This window comes from Epinephelus lanceolatus, chromosome 16 (genome assembly GCF_041903045.1).
Source record: "Epinephelus lanceolatus isolate andai-2023 chromosome 16, ASM4190304v1, whole genome shotgun sequence".
NCBI classification, from domain to species: domain Eukaryota; kingdom Metazoa; phylum Chordata; class Actinopteri; order Perciformes; family Serranidae; genus Epinephelus; species Epinephelus lanceolatus.
The window spans coordinates 16,493,475-16,505,741 of record NC_135749.1 but is presented as its reverse complement, the minus strand read 5'-3'; the positions used below and the strand labels follow the sequence as shown (position 1 = coordinate 16,505,741).

Here is a 12,267-nt window from a genome sequence, read left to right as displayed (position 1 = left end):
GTTGTAACGTGGGATAGTTGTCATATTTTTAATTTCTCCCACCTGGAACAAGCTACAAATCACTGGATTCACTTTGCACATGCTTAGTTTAGTCCTTATTCCTCATTGCCTGCTTTGTCTGTGTAGATGTTGTTAGTCCTAATGTTTTAGCCATTAGCTGTAAGGTAAGCTAGTTCAAGGTTCAAGGTTCTCTACTGTCCAATGAACTCCTTGTGTCTGAGACCAAACAATGCATCTTCAGCTACACCACTTATTAGCAGACATGTAATTAGTTTGTATCACATTTTGAACACAGTGGCCTAGAAGAGTTCCAAGATACATCAGATGTGTCACAAACACTACAACCATCCTCTGTCTCCCCTACTGTCTCACAGCTTGTTATTGTTCTCCTGCTCAGTCCTGCCCACTGTGACTCTTTGCCCAACCTCCACTTCATGCATGCCACACCCTGTCACCACAGTGCCCTCCCCTCTCCTGACAGATGCCCCGTGCCCAGACTTTGGGCTCACCCATTAATTTGCTAACCCCTAAACACTGCCCTCGGCCTCCCACTCTCCACAGCCTTCCTATTATTTATTTATCCCCTGTGTCTTTTTTTTTTTTTTTTAACCATATGCTACACCCATGCCCTCCCCTCCCTATGTTTACCCACTGACAGGCTCCAGCCCTGCCTGCCTGGTCAGTCACGAGCCAGCGCCGATGCCAGCTCAGCCTCCACCCTCACAGTGTGGTGACTGGCCGCTGCTAAAATACTTTCATCCCTCCTGCGTGCTGAGCCTGAATATTTCAAAGCCATTCATTGAGGCTTTGCTCGTGGTTGCCTTATTATTGTCAAGTTATAGTAAAGCTGTGGGTGGGGGCTTTGCTTGTGGTGCAGAGGCAGCAACAGGCAATGAGGCTGAAGTCGTGCTATTTATGGACTGAGGCATAGGATTCAAAGAAGTTCATTTTTGCCTTTTATGGGTTAATTGCATGTAAACCACATTTATGTGAAACAGAGAGGCGGCGAAAAGGGGGGGTAAGAGGGAAAGAAAAACACAAGTGGAGGGCATTCCTCAGGCCAGGCTTTCATTGCTGTGGGTACGATGTCATTGGATGATGTAATCGGCGCATAGCAGCCCCCCATGCATATATTCACTGAGGACATGGAAACAGACATCAGACACGACATGTTTCACTTGTCAGCCTGCCCTGTAATTGATACTGAAAAACATTAACCACATTGCATCGGGTTGTGCCTGTGCGCCTTGACCTTTCTTGTCACACGTTCTGTCAACAGGAAATGGATTGGTTCACATGCAGATACCGGCAGGAAGTGGCTCACCTTCCACCTTAAGTTCAGAACAGGCGTGTTCATTCTTGCTAAAAATCTACTTCTGAAACCTCGCGCTTCATATGTAGCACACTTTCACCACATGTCTTAAGACTGATATGCATCCGGTAGCTCTCCCTTTGTTGGGAAAATGCCATTGGTATTTCCTGTGCCTGTCTTCTATGGCAGTGTCTGGGCTGTAAAATGCTGCCAGACAAGTTGGACACGCACACACAAAAATACAAACACAGAGTGTTAAGCTTCCCCTCCAGACAACAAAAGAACAGACACAGCAACAAGCCCCGAAGGCAACATTAAACCCAGCTTGTCCGCCATTACAATACCCCTCTTCTCTCAGCAGAGAGCCATGCTGAGCCCAGCTGAGCTGAGCTGCACCATGTTATTCTTCAGTTTTTAACATAGCTGGGAATAAGATAAGGGCGACGTGTAACATCCACAGGAAATGGAAAACACTGATGTGCGGCCAGCATGGACCAGCGAGGGTGACACGGGGTGAGGCAGGTGGTTTACAGATGGGGAATCTGCTCAGGCCACAAAAAGCAACAGAATCCCGAGCTCAACACAATGGAACGATTGAGTCCGAGAGACAACAGCACATTCCTTGATGTTTGATCTCAGATGGTGGAGGAAACCTGTGTGTATAGACACAACAACGGAGCCAGCAGGAATGGCATGAAGTAAAAACCCTGATAAGCATAAAACAGGGAGAAGAAAACTCAAGTGGTTGTCCTGTGGGTGTCTTCACAACAGAAATACGTTTACGTTTTACTGTTAATATTGGTTTGAAGCGAGTCAACGGCCTCATCAGGCAGAAAAGGGACGAATAAAGATTTGATGAGTTGTCTGTATGTGTATATAAACACCCATTTATACGTGCCTGCCATGCCAATAAGGGAAATTAAAAGAAAGTAATCTAAAACCCCCATTTTCAAACACTGTTGACACAAAATAGACACAACGGCATATTGAAATATGGTTCCGGGCACAGAGTAGAGAAGCTATCTGTGAGCTCTGGTTAAGCTTCAACCGTTGACCTGTTGATCTTTGAAGGCATCAACATCCCCCTGAGCGAGGCTCCGGTGAGCCCACGAGAAGTCTTCTCCATTCAGTGGTTGTTTTCAAGATAAATTACCCCGCCACAGATCACATTAACTCGTTGCCAACAGGTGATGAAATGCAGCGTCGGGGTGTGAGAGTGATTATGGCTTGTTTCTACTGGCTGGTTGGAGCCAACAGAAACAGACTTCAGGCTGCTACTGAGCTGTAGCAGCAGGAGAGACAACCACTGGAGCCTTGTGTAGGTCGATATATTCCAGATGCCCTGCTGAACACTGCTGCTGCCGCTGCTGGTCAATGTGTGGGCAGCAAGGGTCAGGAACTGAGCAATATGTATATGCAGAGTCATTTAGATGGAAAGTTCCTATGAGAACATATAAGTGAAGGATGGAGAGGAAGCAGAGAAGTGATAGATGGATGAGAATGTGAGGCGAAAATGATAAATAAAGGGGGATCAGCTAGTAAAGTCTTACAAGTGGGGAATGAAGACAGATTTTGAGAGCAAAAGAAAGAGCGAGAGAGAGGTAGATATTAAAGTGTCTTGTTTCCGAAAGCCCCTCTGTGTTTTGATTTATTCAGAGACTCAGAGGCAGCCCCGACATAAAGCAACACACCTTCAATCCAAGGCCCGCAGATCCCCAGCCGGAGAGACCGAGCGAGCTGGTGACCTTGGCATGTTATGAGAGGCCCTCCACTCCTCCTCAATCTCCACTCTCTAGAGAAAGCCTTGACTAGTCTCACGAAAAAACACTGCTGTGGCACGCTGGCATCGCAGAGGCCTGCGTCGTGACAGAATGGGTTCAAATCCTTAATCTCAGCCCGTCCATCAATTATGCAATACGTTTAACTACATGTTATTGCACTGCACGTCTTCTGCCTACCATCAAGTCCTCCGAACAGAAATAACTTGAAATGAATAAGCTTACTGCAGCCATACGCAAGTGGGGAAAGTATCTAAAAAGAAGTGTATTTGTTGTGAAGCTTATGAGGCAACAACATCATCATCAAAAATATCAAAGGTAACTAGGGCTTGGTTTCGTTAAAAACGATACCAATACCAGTTAAAATGATACAGATACAAATAAAGTACTTCACTTGATACCTTTTTTCTTTACTTCCTTTTATATTTATCTTGTAAATGGAGGCATTCAGTTGGGTAAAATGCCACCAGGTGCCACAGGCCTGTAGTATAGCCACACTTTAGAACATTTTGATGGCATCTTGGCATGCTGGACTGTCAACTTCATCAAATACACCCCCAGAAAGTGTGCTGAGCTTTGAAGCCAATTTTTGTAATGGCCAAAAAGCGGAGATACATCTGTCATGTGATGCCCTGTGGCCCCAAAAGACTTTTCCCATGGACCTACACTGCAAAAAATGTCTAAAAAATGCCCCCAAAAATGTATCTACTACACAGCAGTTTTTTCAGCTTCATGCATCACTGAGCAACTTCCACAGGAATGAAGAGGCCCCACTTCTAATGCTGTACCCAATTATCTTTCTACCCATTATACCACAGACTGTATGGGTTGTAGCTGCTGCAGTAGTGCACCAATCACACTTTCCAATCAATCGATGGTGACTGGCTGCGAGCAAACAAAAAATATCAAATGCAGGCATTGTTTGACTGGAGAAGTTCTGATACTACCTGGCACTGGGATATTTTGGTCGAAACCTTCAAAGGTTTCAAGTACCGATAACCAGCCTCAGAGATAACGTACACAGTTTAACATTTTGCCAGTGTCTTTCGTGTATTTTTGCTTCCCTACGAGTCACAGCAAGGAATAAATCAAGTCTTAACAGAGTCATTTTCTAACCAATACATAAATCAAAGCAACTTGAGACTCTATAATCACTGCTTAGATGGACTCCTAAAAACAGAGAAAGAAAATGGAGACAGGGAGCACAAGAAAACAAGGAAAAAACAATAGAGACAGAGTGCATGTTGGCAATTAAAGGGTAAAACAAGAAACAAATAAGTCTATAAGGTTTCTTAGAAACAGTGTCACACCCCCCTCCCATACCCAGCAGAACAACAGGCTAGTTTTATTTCCGCTCCATCTCACTGAACTTCCAGTCATCCGTATGTGCTGTCCACTCTCATCATGGGACTGCGTTGACAAGATCATAGTTGTGTGTGCACCTGTGAGACGCAGGGAGACAACATGGGGCCGACCTTTTGATTGGCCCTGGCTTCAACATGTGACTCAGTCAGACCTTTCCTTTTCTTGGAAAAAAAAACCTCCTTTTAATCTCCCCTCTTGTGTCTCTCTGTAGTGGTGTATTGTACGTGATAACCGAACATGAGAGACTGAACTGACTGTGCAACCAGTTGCAGTGTCCATCCTGACCTCTGAGCACCAAACTGTCAAAGTTGTGTTGTTTTATCAATTAAAAACAAATCAACGTGACCATATTCTACTCCAGTAAATATGCTGTTCTTAGGTTTTCAACTTCAACAGCTTGTCATCCACATTTTTACCATAAGGGCAAGAATTGTGGGTTATTCCCTCAAGCGAAGTCTGCAGCATTTACAGAAAGGGCACATGTAAAAAGGCTCCAAAAGTCAGCCAGGGAGTCCTCAAGCACTTGCTGATTTTACAGGGCGACAGCCCTAAGCCCTCAAGGACTTATCAGTGATTCACTAAAGTAGGGCCTACTCTTCACTTCCATTACTATAACTGCTCTGCCTGACACACACAGTACTGGGAGTTAAAGGCACAAGCCTGGAAACTTTCAGTGCTGCGCCAATTTAGCATTTAAACAGTCAGACTCACAATGGACAGCATTGTTTCCCAAACACTGACTTATTTGTGACAGCCCACCACAATATTTTTCTTATTTTTACTATTTAAAATCCAACAGCCAATAAAATCAATTAATTGAAAAATGTGCTACACTGGCTTTGATGCAGTGGCCTCTCTTAATCTGTGGTCAAAACTCTGTAGCATTGCTCAATGTCCTGCCACAGCACTATCTGATTGGTTACATGTCACAAGTAATGGCTTATCAACAATGACACCAGCGTGCAAAGATGTACAGAGACTAGAGCTGCTCTGGTTAAAGAATGGACTTGAAACTGTGTTTAATGTAAGACAGCAGAAACACTGAAGTTGAGAAACATTCAATGTTTCTGCTGGTAAGATTGTGCCGTTAGAAATAATAGTTACTGGATTTAACTTCAGCTGTATGAGTACGAGGACTGCAAAGAGAAAAAGAAGGAGTGGTGCAGCACCTGGACATAGGTGAGATAAAGGACAAGATGATCATAGTTCATAAAAGGCAGCGCAGTGACAATACAGACATTTCATACACATGACCTGCTGATGGGCATGTAACCCTTGTTGGATCATTCATTATTTGAGTGTCATTCATACACATAACTGAGCTACCGCCACAGGTATAATCTTAATCTGTGGCAACACTGGACAGTTTCATCATCTTTTTACATCCAAGCCTTCTTCTTCCTTGTTAAAACCTGGCGCCTACATTATCCACAATCAACAATTCTGTTGGAGTCTAAAGCCTCAAGCAGAGATGAGGAGCAGGCTACAGAAGTCTTGTAAGCTCACTTAAACTCCACACTTCCAGATTCTTTTTTAAGTTTCCAAACTTGTAGTCTTCAAACCCAACCAACTCTGCCTCAGTTGATATCACTCGAAGCACTTTATCAGACTTTGCTCAGCTCCTTCTGGAGCCACAAAAAGCTTTATCTAACTTAATTCACATATAGTACACATGACATGTCCACAGACTTTGGTGTGAAATTGGTTGACTTCCCTTTAATGAGTTTACATCAGTTATAAGATGAAGGTAAAATGAAGCTGCCAGAGATTGTTATTTAAAGATGATGATGCCTGTTCCCTTCATGTGCACTCCACCCCACCAACTTTGGTACTTTAATTTAAGTGAAGCAGAGCAGTGAATCTAATTTACTCCTTTGGTTGTTCCATGCTTCTTTTCTCAGCTGTTTATACCACAGAAGGCATGCAGGTATTTTCTGTTCAGCAGGGAAAGAAAGAAATGCTGTGACATTTCAATTTTTTTCATAGCAAGCATCATGAAGCATGACATAAATGCTCCGGGGGACATGACAACGTCTGCCGTTGGGTGTAAGAGTAAGTTACTGTTCGGCTCACACTAACAGCTCATAAACTTTCTCTGTCATACACAGTGTGAAAGATTACAAACAACACTGTGGCAACGTCACGATAGAGTGCTTGAAAAATATGACATACACACAGCGTTCATCAAACAGAAAACTCATCACCACATGAGACAAAAACTTCCCTGAACTAATGGTTTGACATAGATACCAAAAGTCAAGTGCACACTTTGGGCAGAGCAGAGCAGGAAACTAGGGCACCTCTATTGACTCACACTCACTGAAGACAGTAGCGAGCCAGACTGTCAGTGGAAAGGCACATCGTAGGGCCAGGAGGGATTCACGCTGATCATGGAGGGATTTAGCAATGATCCATGTGTGCACCTGATCAAGCATTGGTAGACCACCTGATCGTATCTTCATGGACAGGGAGAAAGATGATGAAACACAATGGATGTATGGATGGATGGATCAAGAGATACATATATGTACAAATGAAAAGAAGATGGATTGAGTGTCAGACATGTAGGGGACTTCGACAGCAACCATCCATATATATACTGAGACACAGATCAAGTGGAGACCCATGCATGCCTCCTAAAGGGCTGAGAGACAAACACATACATGCACATACGCACATGTGCAAGGGAAAAGCTGTAAGGAGTTTACAGCTGAAGAAAAACTGCATTTAGCACCTGTGTCATACTGAAACACCAGCATGCAGCTCCTGTGAAAGAGATGAGCCTTGGTGAAAAATAAAACAGATACAGCAGCAACACAGCACTGAAACTCAGCACATCTCGGCAGCACATGTGCAAACATGCCATAAATCATATACTGTGTGATGTTAACACCGCTGACACATAACGCGCAATCCTACTACAGCAGCTGCGTGCGGTCTAGTCGACCCTGCATGTAACACGACAATCCTTACAAAGTACCAAACTCTAAGTGTTAAGTCACTTCAAGCCTCTCATGCAGCTGGAGTGGGGATATACTGGTTAGACAACCTACCTATTTATCCTACTGGGTCAGTAGGCTCAGGGGCTGAGTGCCTCTTAGTTGAGAAATGCTAAACACCACAAACAGACAGAGGAAGAGAGCAGGCTAACCTCTCACTCAGTATTTACAGAGCTCTGCGGCAGTACCACAGCTGGAATGCAGCGGGCAGAGCGAGCACGCAGGGGGAACCGTATCAGTTTCTGGGTCATCTAGGGCAGCTTCACTCCGCATAAAGTCTAGACTTGGACTGAAAAACACACCCGCAGATGCTCTCTGCTTATTCATATTCTTAGAACGGATGGACTCTGCGCCTGAACAACAAAACATATACATTTATAGAAGCACGGGGGTAAAGGGTCGTAATACATTCATGAGCGTATTCCCATGCGCAGCCGCTACAAGATCACCATTCTTCATAAACCAACAAGTTCTTTTAAACAGTTTCTCGTCTTTATTGCATGTTTTTTTTTTTTTTTTTACAAGTGAAAGAGCTGCTTAGCTTTGAATTCAGCCCAAGGCAACAATCAGTAAACTAAAGAGCAGAACATGGCAGCAGTACCTATGAGATCTCCTCTCACCCACCTATGTCTGTCTGGCTGTCTGGCACCTTCCCATCGCACCTTCGGTACCTACCTGCTGTTTTAATTAACTGTGTACCACGGGGAGCAATTATGCAGGCAACATTCATCTCATTTGGAACTGCAAATTAATCTAACCTCAAGCTGCCAAAGGACAGGCGCACCAGTTTGTAGTGCACCAGTACATTAACAAGTATTTCTTCTATAAGCGTTCTTAATGGCTGTTAGCACAACAAGACCTAAAAAGTGGCAGAGAGATGACAGGACACTTTGGGCCTTCTGGTTTTTGGTGCTACTTGAATGACGCAGTACTTAGCTTTTTGGAGAAAAAGGGGGAAATGAGTTCATTAAGATGGACAGATAGCAGGCCGGCCATACATGAAGGGGAAAACAATTTACATACCTCCATTTCCCTCAGGGAGCAAGAACTGAGAGTGAGAGAGTGGATGGGGGAGTGCGCTGCAATGTGAGAGTGAGCAAATGAGAAGAACGTGCGAGAGATGGGGAGGCTAAAATGAGAAAGACGGTAGGATCGCATGTGTGAGAAAGCAAGTGTAAGAGAGTAGGTTAATGAGAGGAGGATAACAAGCCGAGAGGGGAGGGGAGGGGAGGGGAGGGGGCTCTGACAGGCGAGAGCAGACAGAAATTGGCAAGGTTGCACTTCAGGAGGTGGTGAGAGGATGTCAAACAGTAGGCAGTGTCAAACTGATACAACACCAGGATCTTGTTGCAACTCAAAAAGCGAGGGCAGGCACCCATCCTCTTCCAAAAAGTACTCGGAGCTGCCTCTCATTCTCTGCTTCTATGTGCTAATCTGATTTCCTGGATTATGTTTCACTATTTAAAACAAAGCAGAAAAGCGCTCAAGTTTAATTCCATCAGCTTGTTTTGGCTTATGTTGCAAGTCGAGGCTGCTGTATTTTACCTTCTCACTTTTCATCTGCTCTTGTGTTGCAACACTCTATTTCTATCGCTGATGTTTAAGACCCTGTAGGGATGAAGAAATATTTATTCAGGCAAGCCAGCTAACAAGAAATGGAGGTTTGCTGTGGCTAATAAAACTTGTTTTCGCATGTGTGTGCATTCCTTTTGACATGTAGGTCCCTCTGGTGGCTGTAAAACTGAAATATAACGCTTCTGGCACGCTCCAGTTCTGGACTGGACAGCTACCGGCCAACGCTGCGCACACACTGAACCTCACATGCCGGTTTAATGGAAGAGTGCACTTCAGTTCGTGGTTTGTTCCAAAGTATGAGTTGAAAATTGCGTTCCTTGAATGCTGAGGCTGTGCCAGACCTGAATCTAAAACCAAACATCAATCTCTAAGCCACTGTCGACCACAGCTACACAGACAGGGTGCACATATAGGCCAAAAGCTCACAATGCAGCACAGAATCTCTCAGTTCAAGTATGTCACTCGCATCAAATAACACTTGATATCCTCATGGACAACTACAGCAAGGAAGAACCAGACAATAACCTCCAACTTTCTACTTGGATGACAATCCCAGAGTGGCACTTGAAAACAAACCCCCCCATACATCCCTTCTCGACAAGCTCTTGAGAGCTGCCCTTATGTCAGTGTCTGAGACATGGCTGCTAATGTGCTTCTGTATCTAGGCTACTGTATGTTTGCCTGTGTTTACTGTCGAGTTGACACCGTGATGCCGGCACGCGTGCTGTTCCATTACAATGGGGACATCTTTGGTGGCTAACAGGGCATGTAAATGGGCTCTCACTCCATCAGAAGCTGCCTGGAGGGGCAGAGGGAGCAAGAGAAGACGACAGCGTAGCCTCGGGGCTTCACTGATGTGAGGAGGAGAGAGCTGAGGCACGCTGTGTGCCACAGAGCAATGCTGTTGTGGTCTCTTACTGGTTAGTGAGTGATCACTGAGGAAATATGGAGGAACGGTTCTCAAAGTGGGGTCTACTGACAACCACGGGCCCTTTAAACACCACTGTGGGACTGAGGGCATAAAAAGGAGTAGTTCTCATCTACAGCAGTGATTCCCAACTTGTTTTGTCCAACAGCCTTATCAGGCTGGCTCCAGAGCCTTTTTGATAGATGGGGTGGCGTCATGAAAGTGCTCAAAGATTTTCTACTACAGAGAAAACACAGCAGCTGTGACTGCACACGTAAATCCATACATAGATACATGACATAGTAGCCCTTGGTGTTGGCTAAGTTTACACTTGCACCTCTTGGAGTGTCAGAATTCAAACTTTAAACACTTAAATCGTCACTTTTAGCTTTCGATTTTGATACCCTAAAATGCAAATTGACTCAACTGGTTGGTTGGAAACTTGGCCTGTCGTAGCTGTTATGTTATTGTGGCAATAAATGTACTTTAATTCAAGCATTACGTCAATGTTGCATGTTCATTTTCCTCGTAGACACAATAATGTGCATAGCTTTCTTTCAAATCAAATGTTTCGTTTTCAAATTAGTTGAGCCACTCCACCATGTTTCTATGTACCCCTTGGTTATGGCAGAAGCACCCCCCGGGGTGCACCTACCCCTGGTTTGGCACTGCTGATGCACAGTATTAATATTTCTGGGATTTTGTTGGAATAAAAATAACAAAATGCCTAATAAGAGAGCAACTCAGAGCAAAATCTTGTCAAACAGAGTGCAGTGGTTTCATATCTGAGAGTCACGTCTGAGGGGTATCAAGACAACAAAGTAGAAACAGTCAGTATTATTAAATGCCAAAGGAAGAAGATCAGCCTTTGGGTGACTAGTGTCAACCCGCAGACAAATGCAACCTGTGCTGAGGGGTCGCAAGCCACAGAAGTTTGGGAAAGACTGTTATGAATTAGGGGTCACATGTAAACTTCTAGGCAAACCCTGATGTACAGGAGGTGTGTTCAGTGACTAGATGAACTGTTGCCAGATCATAATGCATCTTGCATCTTGCAATCTTTTCATTTTCTGGTGGCAGAGAGCTCAAACACTGCTGCCTTTAGCCTTCCCTCTCCTAATCACAGGCCCACGGTGTGCCCATGCATGCTGGGCTGGAGTTACACACCGCACACCATTAAAGCAGCTCTTTAATTAGCAGTGGGGAGAAAACGGAGGCATTTATAAACGCAACACTTTTTTTTTTTTTTTTTTTTTTTTGCATCAAGCAAACAGCATGCACTGAACAAACAAGCCAGGGAGCAGCAGCAGCAGCAGCAGCAGCAGCCTCGGCGTCTTCTCTGTATATCTGCAAACACAACTTGCAGCTTTAACGCACACTTGTTTAACAAACCACAACTGCAAATAAAAGACGGTGAATTTGATTTTCACTGCAGTTCAATGTCTGAAAGCGGAGCTGCGATGCTCTCATCAGACATGTCAATAATGAAACAGAGCAGCGCCCAGAGCCGCTATGGCCACTTCACAAAAGTAAAGCCAGAGCAGAGGAGACATACACAGAGACAAGGCAGGAGGAGAAGCACAGTATTGTCTCGCTGCAATGTAACACACACAGAAACGCTTACTGAAGCTGAGGCAAAGCGAAGCCCTCAAACATCGTGAATCCTCAACATGAAGCACAAAACGCGGAGGAAGTGAAGCTGGGAAACGCGGCTCAACACCAACATTAGTGCAGGAGAAGAAAGCTTTGACTAACCTGACGGAGCGAGGACACTTCTTCCACTAAAGCGCTGATGTCCGGAGTTTGCGTGTGTGTGTTGTGAGTGTGTGTCACTCTGTGGTGTTTTCTCCCTCCCTCCTTCCCTCCCTCTCTTTCTCTCCTCTGCCGTATAGAGATAGTGCTGATGTTTCCACTTCCTCTTTTCTTCTTCTGCCGTCTGCTGGTTGGCTTGGTGATGCCAGACAGAGGATGCATGCATACATGGGAGCCCCAGCTGCTCTCACTGACTCACTGGTGAACGAGTGAATGGAGACATGTCATCGGATTTAAATTAAGGAGTCAGTGAGATACTTTTAGCAGCTCTGAGGCCAGTTAACAAGCTGCAAACTGAATTAAAATAGCAGGTTGATCATTTAATTTGAACACCATAGTGTTTGGTCAATAGGTCTAATAGTTTTCCTCCAGGTGTGAGTGACGTCACCCAGCCACCTGAAGTTCAACCTGTACATTAAGAAGCACATGACACACGAAACATGAAGTGTCTCTTAGATATGTTTCTTACCATTTTTAATAAGTGCAAACAAGTTGTGTGTTGTTAATGTTATAATATGA

The 12,267-nt window shown here is 44.5% G+C and overlaps 1 protein-coding gene across 1 annotated transcript in view; it reads right to left on the bottom strand.

Moving 5' to 3' along the window:
- Window positions 1–11,813, bottom strand: part of elmo1 (engulfment and cell motility 1 (ced-12 homolog, C. elegans)) — a 147,008-nt gene extending 135,195 nt beyond the window's left edge. The window contains exon 1 of the mRNA XM_033636876.2: window positions 11,692–11,813. The gene's annotated coding sequence lies outside the window, so the exon portion shown is untranslated. The remainder of the gene's footprint in view (window positions 1–11,691) is intronic.
- Between the last annotated feature and the right edge of the window lie 454 nt (window positions 11,814–12,267).